The sequence below is a fragment of the Nelusetta ayraudi genome, unplaced genomic scaffold (assembly GCF_046127955.1).
Source record: "Nelusetta ayraudi isolate G7.1 ecotype Tasmania unplaced genomic scaffold, CSIRO-AGI_Nayr_v1 ptg000068l, whole genome shotgun sequence".
Taxonomy (NCBI): domain Eukaryota; kingdom Metazoa; phylum Chordata; class Actinopteri; order Tetraodontiformes; family Monacanthidae; genus Nelusetta; species Nelusetta ayraudi.
In genome coordinates, this window is record NW_027466118.1 from 248,420 (window position 1) to 265,736 (window position 17,317).

The 17,317-nt window shown below is 44.8% G+C and overlaps 1 protein-coding gene across 1 annotated transcript in view; it reads right to left on the minus strand.

The window, feature by feature from the left end:
- Window positions 1-5,551: 5,551 nt before the first annotated feature.
- n4bp3 (NEDD4 binding protein 3) overlaps window positions 5,552-17,317 on the minus strand; it is a 61,370-nt gene continuing 49,604 nt past the window's right edge. Inside the window, exon 11 of the transcript XR_012928616.1 lies at window positions 5,552-5,561. The gene's annotated coding sequence lies outside the window, so the exon portion shown is untranslated. The remainder of the gene's footprint in view (window positions 5,562-17,317) is intronic.

A 17,317-nucleotide genomic window follows, 5' to 3' on the forward strand; every position in this document is an offset into this window, starting at 1 on the left:
TTAGTTGAAGCAAGAGTAACTTTTAGGCAGGTGTTTTGCTCCTGACTATTGGAACATTTCATTTCTGCTTTTCTAATAGTCACATCACAATATTTGCCAGCCCTCCATTCTTGACCATGGTTAATTATTTTCAACCTCTACAACTTGACTTTTAAGCCTCGGCAGGAATTTTTTAGTCTTTGTTTTACACACGTTTATCTCAGCCAACCCGAACAATCGGCATGGCCTTTCTCTTCGCTTTGCCCTCTCTGACACAGTATTCCATTCCCTTATCTCCATATCACGTTTGCTTTGCAGCCAGCAAAAATAACCCTTCTGTCAAGACCATTGTGTCTATTTATATTACAGTCAACAAAGTCAGCAAGCTGGTCCTCGTTTATTACATATGGCCAGAAAAAAAATGGTTTCTTAGTGGTGAATTTCCAAAGACAAGCGATATAAAGAGTAAACACAGCTATCTGTTGCTTTGTCAAATAGGGCTGTCAAAGTGTGTGTGTGTGTGTGTGTGTGTGTGTGTGTGTGTGTGTGTGTTTGTGTGTGTGTGTTTGTGTGTGCGTGTGTTTGTGTGTGCATGTGAGAGAGAGATCCTCAGGCTATGGGAGATACGCTGTCTGCACGTGGACAGACTCTTCCTCCGGAATGATTACTGCTCAGTCATGAGCGCCACTAACGGAAACCCAGGCAGCTAGCCACACATCCACCCAAACACACACACCAGCTCTCACTCGCTCGCTGACGACACACTGTTGACCTCACACACCCAGGAAGAGGCCCGTCTTGCCCAAACACAAAGATTGTTCTTTGTTTTCCCCTCCAGTAGCCGGTGTCTTAACAGAGTGGCTGTTTTATTTCTCCTGTCTGTCTGTGTGTCTGTCTGTTGGTCTGGGCTATTTCCAGAAGACGTGGGTGTCGGTATCCTAAAGTAGCTGTGCGCTTCCTTAAAATACAAAGGTAAAAATATCTCGAAAATAAACAGAGAAAGGGTAACTGGGGGAAGACGCGGTTGTGGAAACATCTGTCTGCACGTCATGTTTGTCCAAATGCTCGTCGCAGCACCTGCATGCGCATGCATGCACGTGCACACAAACTTGCAAGGGAAACATTTTCTTTTTGACTGAAAATGAGCTCATTGGTTGTTTTATGGAGGATAGTTAAGGTGCCTAATGTGACTCAAATTACTTTTTAGAACAATATTTGCCTCACACAGATATATTGTTTTTAAATATCAAAAATATTCTTTATCTGTTCTAACCCTGTTGCTCGTTCGCTAACAGTTCTACCACTGATATCTCGCTTACCAATCTTGCCAAACTTCAGCAGGAAGTACTTATTGGTATCGGTCCAAAGGTGCCATTGCAGTTTTCTTTTATCTGTGATGAAACCTGCAAGCAACTCGTATCAGCGGTCGAAAGCGCAAGAATAAAACAGATGGACAAAACCATACAGAAAGTGGCTCCAGACTGAGCTGCTTCTAAGAAAACTAGGTGGGATGATGCAGCAGGGGAAATGTTCCCCAGTAAAGCAGAACAGATAGAATGACACTTGAGGGCTTCTTTTTAAAAATGTGATCCTGCTGGTTTTAGATAAAGGAAGTAATGCTGATCATCACAGTGAGGTCAAACACAAATCATAGTCACTCATTTCAGAAATTAGAAGCTTTGTGTTGGAAGTGCCCAGCTAAACTGGCTATAAAAAAAAATAACAACCTGACTGAATGTGATAGACAGAGACTTCATCTAAACATCCTCAAGGTTTTATGTCCCCTTTATGTGGCCTCTTTATGGATACCTGTACCTATCCCATAACCCTGGAGGGTCGTTGGGGCACCACAGACGATGTTCTGACCAGCTCTCTCCATCCCTCTCTGTCCTCTGCAGCTCTCATTGCCTCACTGAGTTTCAAGTGGGTCCATTCTCCGATGTTATCTTCCCATCTTTTCTTTTGCCTCCCTCGTCTCCTGCCACCTTGTACGGTGCCTTGAAGGATGGTCTTCGCAAGGCCTGAGGATCTGGTGATGTGTCCGTACCACCTCAGTTTGCGCTTCATGACAGTGGAGAGCAGGTCATCATGTGGGCCGATGGCTTGGCTGATCTTTTGCCGAACTTCCTCGTTTGTGACATGTTGAGTGTAGGAGATACCCATGAGTTTTCTGTAGCATCTGATCTCCATGCTCTGTATTCTCTTCTGTAGCTCTGCTGTAAGGGTCCAGGTTTCACAAGCATATAGGAAGATTGATATGACCAGTGAGCGCAGTAGTCTCGCCTTTGATGCAAGACTGATGTTTTTGTCCTTCCATATGGGCTTGAGTTTTGCCAGTGCAGCAGTTGTTTGAGCAATCCTGGCAAGGACTTCCCGTTTGGATCCTTCGTCGGACAAAATTGCTCCGAGATATTTGAAGCTGGACACTGTGTCCAGAGCCTGTCCATTGACTTTGATGTCTGAGCGGATGCCATTGTTGTTGTTGGTCATCATTTTTGTTTTCTCAGAATGGATTTCCATTCCATAGGCTTGGGAGGTGGTGTCAAGCACCTCAACTAAGCTGGAAAGTTCTTTTTCATTTCCAGCTAGCCCATCAATGTCATCCGCAAAACGGAGGTTGGTGATTGGTCTGCCTCCTATGCTGACAGTTCCTTCGTGGTCTGCCAGGGCATCCGCCATGATACGCTCCAGAAAGATGTTGAAGAGGATGGGAGAGAGAAGGCATCCTTGGCGCACTCCACTTGTTGCTCTGAACCAGTCTCCAATAGCTCCGTTGCATAGAACTGCGCTGGTAGCTTTATTGTCCAGGTGTTGAATGACTCTGACAAGGTTAGGGGTGATGTTATAATTCCTCATGGTCGCCCACAGTGCAGCATGCCATACCTGATCAAAGGCTTTCTTGAAGTCTATGAACACGTGGTAAAGGTGTTGTTAATGCTGCAGGTATCTCTCACAGATAATCCTCAGGTTGAATATCTGTTCTGTGGTGCTCCGCCCTGCCCTAAATCCAGCCTGTTCTTCAGCAATAATCATTTCAGCTTGAGGTTTTAACCTATTTAGTAGTATCTTCAGCAGGACTTTGCTGGGATGGCTAATAAGACTGATTGTGCGATAGTTTTGGCACAGCTGAAGATTGCCTTTTTTCGGAAGTGTGATGATGAGTGACTGGGTCCATGATGTAGGCCATTCACCACTCTGCCAGATTTTGTTGCACAGGATGGTGAGGGTGTCGATCATGGATTCTCCCCCTGCTTGCATGAGCTCTGCATGGATACCTTATGGTAAAGGAAACGTTCCACCTGCTGTGACAAGTAATGGCACTTTATTCAACATTGAGGCTGCACCAAATGGTGAAGTTTTTCCATGGTCACGTGCATTTTGTCTTTAAAACATATGCCAATTTACAATGTTGACAGTCACAAAACAGCCATGTTGGAAGGTTTTCGCAGGTTAATTTTTGAAAGGCTGAGGTACTGAATCTGCAAAACTAAATTATTATCTACGGCAGATTGCGGCAGCTACTAAGAAAAAACACTCGAGTTTCATGTTTACAGTGAAAACATTTGGTTGTCATGGTGTTGCTGCTATTTCTGTCCACACCTTCCACAGATCGCACCTGCACGCATCGGAGGAAAGCAATTACTGCGGCATTCCAGTTAATGAGTAGCTGGTAGTGGCCGTAAAGTCATTTAGCTGTTGCAGTTTGTGTTGTTAACAGGGCAACAAGAAAGTGACAGGCAACTCCTCTGTTACAGACTTTAGATCATGATGTCATGAGATCGCTATGTGACCGAAATCTGGTTGCAGACACACAGTGACTAAATTCCTGTGTCATAAGACGACATAGTGACAGACTTATCACTCTATCTATCACTCACACCTGTACTGTGTCTAATGTACGACTGTAGTTCAGGAGGTTGAGCTGGTTATCCAATGACCAAAGGCTGGTGGTTCAAATCCCGCTCCATCCCAGTCTGTTGTTGTGTCCTTGGGCGAGACACTGAACCCAATGGTGTGGCAGTGCCTTGCATGGCAGCAGCCACCAATGGGTGAATGAGAGGCCATTGTAAAGTGCTTTGGGGTACTGTGAAGGTGCTGGAAATGCTCTATATTGGTGAAGTACATTTACACCTACACAGAGTAAATACATTTTCTGGGACTGCTTTATCATTTGTCCCAAGAAAGAGACCATTTATTGACTGCAAAAAAAAGAGGGATTTCACCAATGCAGACACATACACACTTCCCAGCATAGACAGATTGCAATTGAAGAGTAGAGAAAGAGAGTGCTGAGAGTGCCACAGTCCGAAAAGTGACGGCAGGGATTGTGGGAGGCAAAGGGAACCACTTCCGACTAGTGGTCAACTTCACACCATGATGGCAACTCCAAATGTGGATGTCGACTATGGAATGTAGGTGGCTTAGTCACAAGGTCCCTGGACCTTGGTGACTTACACGTATGTCCCTCCACAACCAGTGTGTCACTCTTTGACCCTTGGAATTATCTCTCACCCGTGTGGGTGCTCCCACGCTTGTGTCATCGCGCCGCCGTGCCATCACATTCCACCACGACCAGCTCCTGACTCAGACCAACGCTGAAAAATGTGAGTAAAAAGGCGAACAGAGACGAGCAGATTGGAGGGTAGAGAACAGCGGCAGTTGCAAGCGTAGGGCCACCAGGAGAGGGTGGCCCATTGTGAGATCACTACCCTCTCTAACGTCATGGAAATACCGGAGGCCTCGGTGGTGCGTGATAATTCCAAGCTGAAAGTTCTGTGACATAACCGGGCTGATGTTTTGGAGATGGCCTGGGCGAGAAGCTAAGTCTGAGTTTAGGAGGATATGGCCTCACCAGTGCCGCAGCATAAACAGAAAAAAGCTGAAATAACAAAGTGTTTGAAGTGAGGAAACCTGTGATTGTTGTGAGGATAAAAAAGGAACCGGGAGAGACGGGGGAAAAAAACTTCTCTGCCCGTCACCCCCGTCCAAGAAACTGCGTTACTGGGGAACTTTTGACCTTGACTTGAATAAATGGAAAAAATAAGCATAGCCTGGGCTTTTTTTTTTTTTCAAAGGCAGGCACAATATGCGCAGACACACACATTCTTCGGCACACACTGCTACAATGGAGCGCCTTCAGCATGGTAGTAACACTTTCCCATAATCCACCAGGGAAGAAGCTGCTATTTCAGTTTGTGAAGCCCGTATTTTTACACATAAAGTCTGAGGGTTTAAAAATACAAAAACACTTCCTGGTTGTTTATGGTATTCCCAGTCCCCAAAGCAAAAGGCGTCTCATTTCTGAGGGTTTAAGAGCTTCCTGTGACAGAAAGTCAGCGAGCGAGCGAGAGAGAAACCCTTTATGAGCTGTTGCTTTGTTTCTGTGGAATGTGCATAAAAGTCCCACGAGGGTCTGCATACATCCTAAAGACCGCTCCTACCTCAGCCACAGCGTGCAGCATGCCAAGCGTGACTAAGCAGCATCGCTATGAAATGTTATTATGCTAGGAGACAGCCGGCACCATGGCTTTTAAAATGTATAGAGTCGGGACGGGTATGCTTGATGAGATCAATTAAAAGGGCTAAATGTGCAAGAAAAAAGGTTTAATGGAAGCTATCAACTGCTGTTGCTACGCCTTCAAAAAGAGAATGAGTGGACACATGTTGCCGCTGGCAAAGTTGTTTTTATGCTGACCAAACTGGCAGAAGAGTGCATTGACTGTAAGAGTAATAAGAGGTTGGATAAGCTCGATAAATAAGGTATAAGGTTATGCTCCACTACACTCCACAACTCAAGCGGTTGCTTCAACGTCAGTGTCTGGATGTTGGCATGTACACAGCAGAGAGGAACTAGGAATAAACTTGTCAATGCTCCAATAGATTGTGCTCCAGAAAGGCCCACGACCCACAGTGTAAGAGAAGTGGGTTTAGAAAATTGGTGGGTGGATGAATGAATGAGATGAAAGAGAAATGTGGAAAATATGATGATCTTAAGGGTTGCAAACATAAGTAAGACGTTCAACAGAGGGTGTCAACTGAAGATTCAAGTTGACTTTTGGTGCACAACTCAATACAACTCAAGGGTCAAAAGTGAACATATTGGCCCATTAAATAGGCAATGGCCTCAGCTAAGTTGTGGGTCATAATGGGTTTTAAAAGTTTTCAATGAAGTCATGACACCAGTCTGACAACTCTTTTAAAGGGTTTTGGCTGCCGCAGTTTTCACACTTTTCACACCATGAACAAACAGAAGCTTTAGAACAGGATCGTCTGAGTGTTGAAGATTCTCGTCTTGCCCTTCTAGTATCAAGCAAAATTCCTCTGGTTGAGATGCACGGGTGACACTGACATACCTGGCAAGACACACATGCACTCTGACACACACTCGGTACACAGCGAACACAGGTTGCAACAGGAAAATACCAGAGTTTGTCAAATGAGGCGTGGAGCAGGAGTGGAAGTGTGCTTGGTGTAGCCTGGGGCCACCTTCTTCTTCTACCTGTGTACAGGTAGGACCTGAAGGACACTGACTCACTGAGATGAAACGGCTTGCAAAAGCAGCTGTTTACCTCGCTCTTTGTCTTCAGCTCGGGGGGGAGTAGAAGCGGGTGATGTAACTTGAGTAAACCTAAGATGAGGCCGAGCCGCTCTGGTTACCTAAAAGCCTTTCAAATTCGCATATCATGTTGCTTTCCTGGAATGTGTCCCAGCGCGAGAGCTCTCTAAGTTTGAGTGGTGGGGAGGGGGCGGTGTGCTGTGTGGGCGTTCAATTGCCTCCGCTGACATGAAAGAGAATCAGCGGCAAATTCTTTGTCGGCTGGTAACATAAACCTGCGCATCTCAATCAAATCTCCGGGGGCGGCAAACGCCAGGTGTAGAACTCTTGGCAGGCGAGTGCCAGGCCCCTAAAATCAAACTTTGATCTCTTACTGAGGCATCTGGCCTCAGCTAAAAAAAAAAAACCAAAACAAAACAAAACAAAAAAAAACAGAGCAATGCGTCACAAACGAAATGTGCCCATGACTTTAGCGAGACAAAGAGCAGGAGCTGCTCGAGAGGGCGAAATCTCTCGGCATTCCTTGAGCGGAAAACAATCCGCGGATTATCCAAATTGTTTCCATAACATGTGTTTGTCTACGGGCCTTGTAAAACGGTCTGGTATGTGTGATATTGCGAAAAAAAAAAAAGAATTGTCTTGCATTCACAAAGCACCTGGCCACTGGAGGCAGTTTCTCGGTGAATCACCGGCGTTGCATCACACATCAGAAGCAGTGGGGGAGTGTGATGCAACGGCCGCGACATGCCATCGTTCAGAGAGCTACTGGAGCGGTGACTTAGACTAACAGAGGTGAGAGGAAATGATAAAGAGGTGCAATAAATTCAACAACGGGCAGCTTAGCAGGTTTGTCCGTTCCACTCCCTCGCCTTTCACCTGTTGTACACAAGCAGCATGACAGCACAGTATATAGTTTTGGTGTCATGAAAACTGGCCACAGCTTCTGGGTTGTAAATGTTTCACGTAATCAATACTCAAGTGTAGAGCTGAGGGAGTGTATCGTGAATCATATTTGACATTGTTTCGATGCAGCGGTTGATGTTCACTGTTAGATATTTAAAATCAGCTTTAAAGCGGCAAAGTTTATACATCCAAAGTCAGTTAAAATAAAACTAAAACATTTATGTCTTCTTTTAGTGCCTTATATTTGACACCATTTAATGACTAAACTGTCAAAAGGCATCAAAACTATGAAACCCTAATCATAAAATCTAAACGATATTCAGCAATTGAGTGAAATTTATGGAAACTGTAAAAAACCCATCCGACATTGACATTTTCTACAGTAGTAAGGACTTGGTTGTGTCTTCATCTCAAACTTGACTAAAACAAAAGCGTACAACAGCGGTGTGTAGAACATAACTAAGAATGTGTAAATAACTCTTCATGTGACCTTTATGTTTGGTCCTGTCTCAGGTCCAAATGTGACCGGCATGATCAAGAGAACTGTTTAAATACAAACCCATTGAACCGGGACATTTAGAGGTGGATTTGTGGATCCGGCGCTTGCGTTTTGTAATTTTCACCACTGATCACCTTTGAACATTCCACTGTTGGACACATGCATCCAAGAGATGAAATTGAAGTTCACCTCGAAAGGTTATAGTGCGTAGTGACTCTCCAACGAGTAGAGTACACCAGAAGGAAACTGACCAATGGTGCTTGTCGTCACTGAGTCTTTCTATGCTGACGATAAAAAGCGATGTGGAGAAGCAATGTCTCCGCGAGGAGTGTGGAAAAATGAGAGCTGACATTGTTCATTAGCTGTGGATTTGGTCCGTCGCCCATAAAAATGTAACAGTGGATGTTTCCATGTTCTGGATGAGTGCTCACTTGCGGTAACCTAATCTGCTGTCTATGCTGAAAGACTGCAACGGTGAATCCCAGCAGAATTCAGATTCCTCACGTGATCTACCTCTGAGTGGAGAACAAATAGACAAGCGTCTCCTTGCATACCCCTTTGTCAGAGAAGAGAAAAGACTTCCAGAGAACTACCAAACAAACTGGTCTGGCCTCTAACGGCTTCCCTCGACGCGGGCCAGTCCGCTCATTGACTCTTTGCTACTTTGTTGCCTACATACAACTGTCAGTTCTGGGTTGGGTGCAGCTCGCCAGGGTGATTCAGGTCCGTCTTGAATGGACACGCACATTCCTACGGGAAGCGCCGGGCAGCCACGCCTGGGTCGCCACCTGGAGCCCTGACTCAGAGGCCGTTACACGATAGGGATCAGACATTCAAAATCCCATTCAGAAAGCATTTTCAGTCGATTGGAATGGCAGCCGGGCTGAAAGTGCAGTAGTGATAAGATAGGCAGAGGCAGAGAGGACGACACCGTGTTTCACAAAGAAGGAAAGTGCAACGGTGGCAGAGATCGAAATTGCAAGCTCTGCAACTTCCTATTTCCAAGCTGTTGGTTTCCTAAGCCAGAGGCACTCCTTCAGAGTGGTACAGAAGCGGGTATTGTAACCATAGAGAGAAGGGGGTGGAAAACAAAAAAGGGGAAGGGCGAGAGGAAAAAGAAGTGAGAGGAGGCAGATTTCAAACTTTTCAGTCTTGGTTTGGCAAATCTTGGCAACTCCCTGCCCCTGTTTCTGTAGTTTCACTTCTTCAGTTCATGATGATGAAACAAATTTCTGCCTTTCACGATGCTCACACAACCTCCTTGCAGTTAGTGACACTATTTGACATTGCCACGTTGGTAGTAGCAAGCGGCGCACATGGGACTGGTGACCTTGTGTTGTGTTGTGTGGATTTACCGAACGCTGAATGTCATCATCAGGATTAGCTCATCCTGCGGTTAGCCAGCCGGAAAGTTATGCTGCAGACCGGAGGAACCATAATACACCCCTCCCTCAATTTCATGTTTGGTGTCGAGATTGTGTTTGTGAAGTTTGTGTGGTGAGTGCGTGCGTGCTTGTGCGTGCGTCTCAAAAAGAGCTTACTAATCACAACCACTTTTGTCTTACTCACCTCTGATGTGTCTGAACGGCAGACAGACCATAATAAAATCAGTTTCGTGGTTGTCACCGTCTCGCTAATGTCCTTGTGCGGCTTGCGGACTCACTCGCGCGCACACTTTTACACACAATGCATTGCAATAACGCTAATGCGCTCGCTTCTCTCTGCCTTTTGTGCGGCCCTCCTCTGGAGCCCGTGTAACAGGAGCTGGCCTTTCTCACAGAGCGGAGAATGTTACGATGGAGCTCTCCTGACCTTCGCACAATGCAGCTTTTCAAAAGCCGAAATGTCTCCGCTCGCTTGCAAGCCAGCCGGTCCAGCTTTAATGCGCTTGCGAGCGCATGTCTGTGTAGTGCTGGAGGGGGGAATCCCTGAGCAATCCGGCTGGCCAGCATAAGCAGCCTCTCCACACTCTGCAGCCTCTTCGATAGACAGCCTGGGGTTTATTTCACACTGTCCTGCGCCAGGATGAAATGAAAATGTGGAACACAAGTGTTGATTTAGAGAAGAAAGAGGGAGGAAAAAAACATAGAATTTGTCATGACTAAGTCTATTGTGTTGCCTGGGATTTCTTGAGACAGCCTGCCTCCCGTGATGGAATTTTTTTTTTCTACCAGGGACCACACTCATATTCAGCTGGGTGGGAACTTGCCGGTGGTCTCGGCTGCAGCTCATGGATTAAGTGGAAGATGCGGAGGCTTACAATTCTTTTTTGAACTGGTCAGAGCAGACAGACAGTCTGATGACAAAGTCACAGAGGCACAGATGAGCAGAAAACTTACAAACATACTGATCGGGGGTGGTGTATTTACTGCAGATAGGCTGATGTGCAAATGTTCAGTGCAGTTTTTCTAAGTATTGCAACATTTTGGCTTTAGAGAAAAATTGGAGCAAAATACTATTCTATTTGTATTCTACCAAGAAGTAGAAAGGTTCAGTCAGACTTCATCCAGCAGACCATTCATCCATCCATCACTGTAAATTCAGAATGATGGATTTGTCAGCTACATAGGGATTTGGGGAAGTGTGTCTACTTGGACTAACGGATGAACTACATCGGGCGGAAGAAGGGATCTCTAAGACAAAAACAAATATTTTAAGTGATCATAACACACAATTTAAACATCAAAGTTGACAGTATTTATCATCCCAAAATGCCAATGATCTGTGTTTTTACATTTTAATTTATGAACAAAATATAATGAAGCCTTACTACCACAAGGAAATGTCCCCGATCCATAATGACGATAACTGTCTTCATCGAGTCATGTTACATATGTTGAGAAACAACGTCTTCTTCTAGTTTTCTGACTTCAGCGGGAAGTAAATGTTCCTGTTTTTGAAAAGTGTGCAGAGAGGTGTTGACACAGGGAATCTGCCTGGACATGTATTTCAGGACAGCATATGAACCTGTCCTGACGTAAAACAGAGCGATTACCCTCCTCATGACTCAGGAATGCAGCACAGGGTTCCCCCGACTTGCGCGTCTCTCTATCGCTGGTACTTTTCCGAGAGAGAGTCCCATTCATTTTCCAAACCATGGAGGGAGGAAGCAAAGTAACGGCTCACCGAAAAAAACAACAAAACCTTGGAATCTTTTACCTGCCTTTCCTTTCCCGCGCAGTTTAGAATTGTGAGGCTGTGCCGCAGCCAACTTCCACAGGCACAGACATGTTTAAAACTATCACTGCTCATATTTATTTATGGTCCTTATTTATCTAGACAGCTGTATACAAAGTTCCTCGAGGTCATAAAACAGTACGCAATGACAGCTGTGGCTTAGGTTTATCACCAAGGCTGTTTTTTTTTTTTTTTTGGAGTTGCATTCTTACCTTTTACCCATATGCATTAAAAAACTATGCCCAGCATGGGGTGCAGCTGCAGCAGCAGCAGCAGATTAAGAACAATACTCCGACAGTAGGTGTTCTAAAAGAGTGCAGTGAGCATAAAAGATGATTCTGGGGGATGCAAATATAGTATAGTCAGGGTGCACAAGCAGCACACACCCCAACCTCTGCGCTGTATTTAGTAGTCCTCCTCCATTAAAAGGATCCACAGACTGTCATGACCTCACCATCGAGGAGGTATTCACATGGTCAGAGACGGCGGGCTGCTAGGGGTGTACGTTTACATGATGTCATGAAACTAGACACACACACACCCTTATCACAGCCCAGACATGACCCCAGCATTAATCCCTTGGACTCCCTTTAACGGGGAGTTGCACAAGGTGGCCCGCATTGGGCGAGGGCGATGCATTTATTGATTTATTTTTTGACAATCCAAGAAAATAAATATGCTGTGACGCCTTTATTTGGCACGCACCGAGATGCAAACCCCGCTTGAGGTCATTGTTAATCAGAAGGAGGAGAGAAGACTGGATGTGGCTGTTTGGTATTAATACCCCAGAGGCAGGCACTCGTGTGCGGGGTAGTGGTGGCAGTGGTGGTCAAGGGGCATCTTGGGTTTCAGCGTTTCCAAGCTCCCAGACAAATGTCCCTACATGGAGGGTTTATTCTCCACTCCGATGTGCTAACGACTTGGCCCCCCGTGCTAAAAATGCCGACCCGTCAGGACCCACGCTCTGCAGGCCCGCCATTGCAACCTATACGACCCACAGCACTGAGCCAGCACACGCACGCACGGCCCGCACATCAGAAGAAGATCTTGGGTGCAAACTATGCACTGGATTAGAGGCAAACTTGTGACTGCGAGGGGTGGGGTGGGGTTGCTCTTAGTGTGATTCAAATCCCCCAGCCGACCCCAGCTAAGGCACAGCTGTGTGGGACAGGCAGCAAACACCACTGCCATCTGCCTCAGCAGTGGTTACTGCGGTGAACAAGGTATTTAAGCCAGTATCGGAACATGGGGATTGTTTGGTGGTCAGTAGCGAAGGACTGTGGTTGTAACTCCAAAATATTAGCCTCAACAAAGTGAAAAAACTAAGACCTAAATACTAAACCAAAACAGTCCTCACATATCCACACCCCAATCACAGCATGAAAGCTTGTATGCAGACAATATCTTAAAGTTGTCTGTTCACTCGTCATACTAATTTTTTTTTCAATAAGACAGCACAGGACTGCATATAAGATATTCAAAGTTACACATCTGCAGTCAAAAGTTTGGACACGCCTTCTCTCTATCTATCTTTTGCAAGCTATAGGTCATGATGTAGCAAAGAAAATAGTTAAATCACTAAATATGTTTGTTTGAAGAGAGGCTATTTTGAAGAATATAGAATACAAAATGTGTTTGAGTTACTTCACACCTTTTTTTTACTACATAATTCCATGTGTTCATTCATAGTTTTGATGTATTCAGTGAGAATCTACGATGTAAATAGACATGAAAATGGAAGAAAAACCATTAAATGGCTAAGGTGAGCCCAAGCTTTTGACTGGTTGTGTATGTCGGTTAAATTGAAATGCATGTGTCTAATTCTGTGTTTGTATATGGCGGCCATCATGTGATTGCCAAATTCCTCCACATGATCGAACTGCGCAGGTAACCCATCTGCAATGGCTGTCGGCGTGGAGCAGTGACACAGCATGCACATCACTCCATCTATCAGTCAGTCTGTGACCTTGCGCCTGTCTGTCTGTCCGTGTCTCCGTTCGCCTTAACACTATCTATCTGTCATTGCAGACGGCCCATCCGTCTGGCCATCTATTTGCAGCATCAGACAGTCGATCCTGTTTGTATTTGACGGCTGATGTGTTATTCTGTCTATGCGTCTGAGTGATGTCATTCAGGTGCAGTGTGCCAGGGGCAGAGAGCCTAGGTGTCATCATCACATGTTTTTTTAATTCCCCTCTTGGCTTTCCTCCTGTCGCTGGACACTCTCCTGTCTTGTTTTTTTCTTCTGTTTTTTACACCAATGCCGACACACCACAGACACACACGTAATGCATGCACGGTTAGCGCCATGTTGCGCGATAGGTGGCGCGGTGGAAGAGACGCTATGCTGTAGGTCCGGCGGTGCAGTGTGGCCCGTGGCGCGGCTGTGGTTAAATCGTAAGCCGTTTTAAATAGCCAAACCTCAGAATTGGACTATGGTGACTGATGGGCCACACTTTCCCTTCCTCGCTCTTGGCCTGTCTGTGCCTTTGCGTTGCGATGATGGATGCCCAGCCCTCCGTAAATATAGCCTTAGCCCAGCTAGTTAGCATGGCTGGCATGATCCGGGCCGGCGGTCACAAGCTAAATATACCATCAAAATAAATACTTCCATATTCAATTCTCTACTGTTGTTTTTGAAGATCTGTACCTGTGCATCTCCCCTCCAAAAACTGTCGGAAATTGCTTTTTTGAAAAAAACTAAAACAAAACAAAAAAACAAGCAACAAGTCCATGATTTAAAGCCTGAAAGATCACAGCCTTTTAAAAAACCCATCCAGTGATACATTTTTGGAGCACTTTGAAGGAGAGCACTGTGGGTTGTGCAAGAGTCTACAGAAGCTCTGCCCAGAGCTGTGGTGAGTGTGGCGGAGAGTCACCACTGTAGCAACAAGTCACTGCAAAGCTTTTTCCATCCAAACTCCAATTTTGTGCTTAAACGCACTGATACTGAGGGCTGGAAGCTGTGGGTGGAGGAGTGCAGACGGCCAGCCCAGTGGTAGCGGTAGTGCAGGGAGTGACGCAAGTGGAGCGGTCCGTGATGTTTTGCCACGGTTCACAACCGCACCTGCCCTTATAAAGAGGATACACAGAGGAACAACATCTCTTCTCACAGGTGGCCTGTCATCACAGTCCACTTTATCACATCAAACTCCCATCAAAGGCCAGATTCAGCAGCCCTGGCACAGTGCCAGCAATACATCTTTGAGCTGTTTGTCTGAAAAGAGGCCAAAGAGGTACGCCAAAAAACCGGGGTAATAACTTTTAGTCTGACACAATGAGACAAAGAGTCTTTCAGAACGATTGCGAGGAAACTTATCAGATTGGTGCCGCTGTGACCGCACTGGTAGGATGGAATCTGGCAGCGTGAGGGTTTCCATTCTGTCCGCAACAATAGAGGGCCTTTTCCGCCCGCTGTCACCGAGTCACAGCACTGGAATCGCACAAACTATTCAGGATTTCCCGCCCAAGTGGCTGTTTTATGCTGTATCATTAACTATGAAGACAAAAACATGTTAGCACGCGCAGACTTTAGACACAAATGATGTGGTGGTAAGGGAATGAGTTAGTTAGAGAGTAACACCGAAGACAAAGAAGTCCCAACAATATTTAGCAAAATATGAGAAACCAATTTTACCAAACCAATACATAGATAATAATAGACGGTATTGTCGTTTAGCTGCTTTTCATCAAAGTCACCGACTATGGAAGTTCTTAAGCAAAGCCAATGGTTTTGGAAGCTTTGTTCAAGGGTCATCACAGCAAAGTGATGTTCCAAAGAACATAGTATAAACAAAATATACTTCAATATCGTGTATTTGTCGTTTTTACAATCTTTCTTTCCTACACACTACAACTCTTTATCGGTACACCTGTCTATCTTTATCACCACTATTGGCAGAAACCTGCCAAGAGGTTGAGGATAGTAGCAACTGCATGCGCAAAGGCAAATAAGATGGACTTGTTTGCCTTCCTGGCATAAAGTCCATCTGTGGATGAACACAATCTTTCAGTGCAGCAACATATGTCTTGCATTACACATTACGTGCATGCGTACTAGTCACGTGTCTCAATTTAGCTCGAGGAGTGTTTTAAGCGCCAAGCATGAGATAATAAAAATGAAGTGGTTTCACTCTGACGAGCTAAAAGTCTTTGGATTCCAATGATTTTAGAAAGCCTGAGGTCCGTTTTGGAAAGTGGGTTTACAGAAAACTGAGCTTGTTAACTCTGAAATGAGGGGGACTCTGGGTTTCAGACAGGGATATAACTCCAACCTCAGACGGAAGGTCTAAACCCAGTCAAGGTAAAGTGGTCAAGAGCAGATTTTCTTGAAGGTGAAGTGCAATGTTTGCTACTTCAGCTTACCTGGCCTTGTAAACTGCATTTTCAGACTGTCTTGCGAGTGTACAGCATGAGCATGGTGTAAAATTTTCAGAAGAGAGAGCAAACACACATTACAGATATAAAAGCGTTCAACGTAGCATTTCCTTTTCTACAGAATCCTATCATGGAGGAAGCTGCATTACTCAGCAGGAAGTGGCATGACGCTGCTTGGAGGCCCAGATTAGATGCGCTGCACGTAACTCAATTACCTTATCGGTCCACACCGGATTTGCTCCTACATGCGAGCGCATCCTCTGCGTTGCCTTTTAGTGTTATTATTTCTAACATTTGATTATTTGAACAGAAGGAGTTTTACACAACATGAGTAATATGGAGGATATGTGCAAGGCCACTGTTTGTCGAGCTGTAAAGGACAAAACATGTCACTAATGCTCCACCGCACAGTGCAGTAAAACGCAAATGATTCACTTTAAATTTAGTCTTCTCAATCTCTCACAAAAGACGAGAAAACAAACGTTTGGGTTTCTCAATTTCTGCCAGATTGGCAAATGTGTTGTTTCTCTGTCAAATGATGTGTATTTATTTTATGTGACACCCCCACTGCTCCCAGTGGATACACAAGCACTATATTACACACTCACAGCTCTACCTGGAGTCAACTCCCTGGCATTTACTGGCCTCAGCTGTTTGAGTCACCTTCTTATATTTCACTCCCAGGAAATATTAGAACAGTGTTCCTCTTATATTTGTTCAGCGTTTAATTAATTTAAATATTGGCTGAAGAGGCTAAACCTGTTGTCTGTTGCCATGGAGAGCTACAGTATGTAATGTCAGGGCTCCTTACATGTTTCCTTTTTATGGTCGTGGTTCACATGCTCAGCTCAGCTACTTGGAGGTGGCCGAGATAATTCAGATCAGCTGCTCTGAGCCACAAACTGAGTTCCCCATATCAGAAGAAGTCGAGTCAAAGGTTAGAATTAAGCTACGAGGTTTGAACCAAGGTTCCTGGTCTCAGTGATATGTTTCAGCTTCTTATTCTGCTCTCACAGACCTGGATTCAATCATGGCTCATTATCCCATTTGGGGACAAGCTGATCCTTGAAGTCAGTGAAGTTTGTTGGAGCAGAGGACTAAGATTTGTATTGAAAAAAAAAAAAAAAAAAAAAGTGTAAACTTCAACACAAATGGCCAAAACTTATGACAACACACGCTGGATGTGCAAGTAACATTAAGCGATGCTGGAGATACTACATGCCAAGAAGGCCTTTGTCAGTGTAATTAATCTAAAGTTTTAAACTTGAATATCCCTACACAGTGACAGTGAAGAGGTGCTCTGCACTGACACTCTTTCATTCTTTATGAAGACTTAAATTGCACAACAGTTGAGAAAACATGTCTGTAGGGCATGTCATGTTTTTCCTCCTCTCAGTAAGTAATGGAAATCTTGCCTCCGTCTTTGATTTGAAAAAAAAGTCTAACCTCAGTTGTGCCACTCACCGCTGAGGGGAAGGTACAACAGAGAGCCTATTAACCTGTTATCACTGTGAACCTCCACCTATGAACACAACAACAAACCTGACAAAAGTATTATTTGACAACATTGACGGGACACATTTGGAATGTTTACACTTCTATTTACTGACGATGTTCCTTAGCAGTCTTGAAGGAGGGACCCTGTGTCACTGCTTTGGAGAAAAAAAAACTACAAACCAAGTGGGCGCATGTTTGTTTTATTTAAACTTTTTTTTTTTTTTTTTTAATAATGTTGTGCATGCTGCCTGAAGAAAAGAAAACATAATCATGGCACATTGATGATAAAACTTTCCAAAGAACAGGGTGCAGCTTATTAGATGACCACA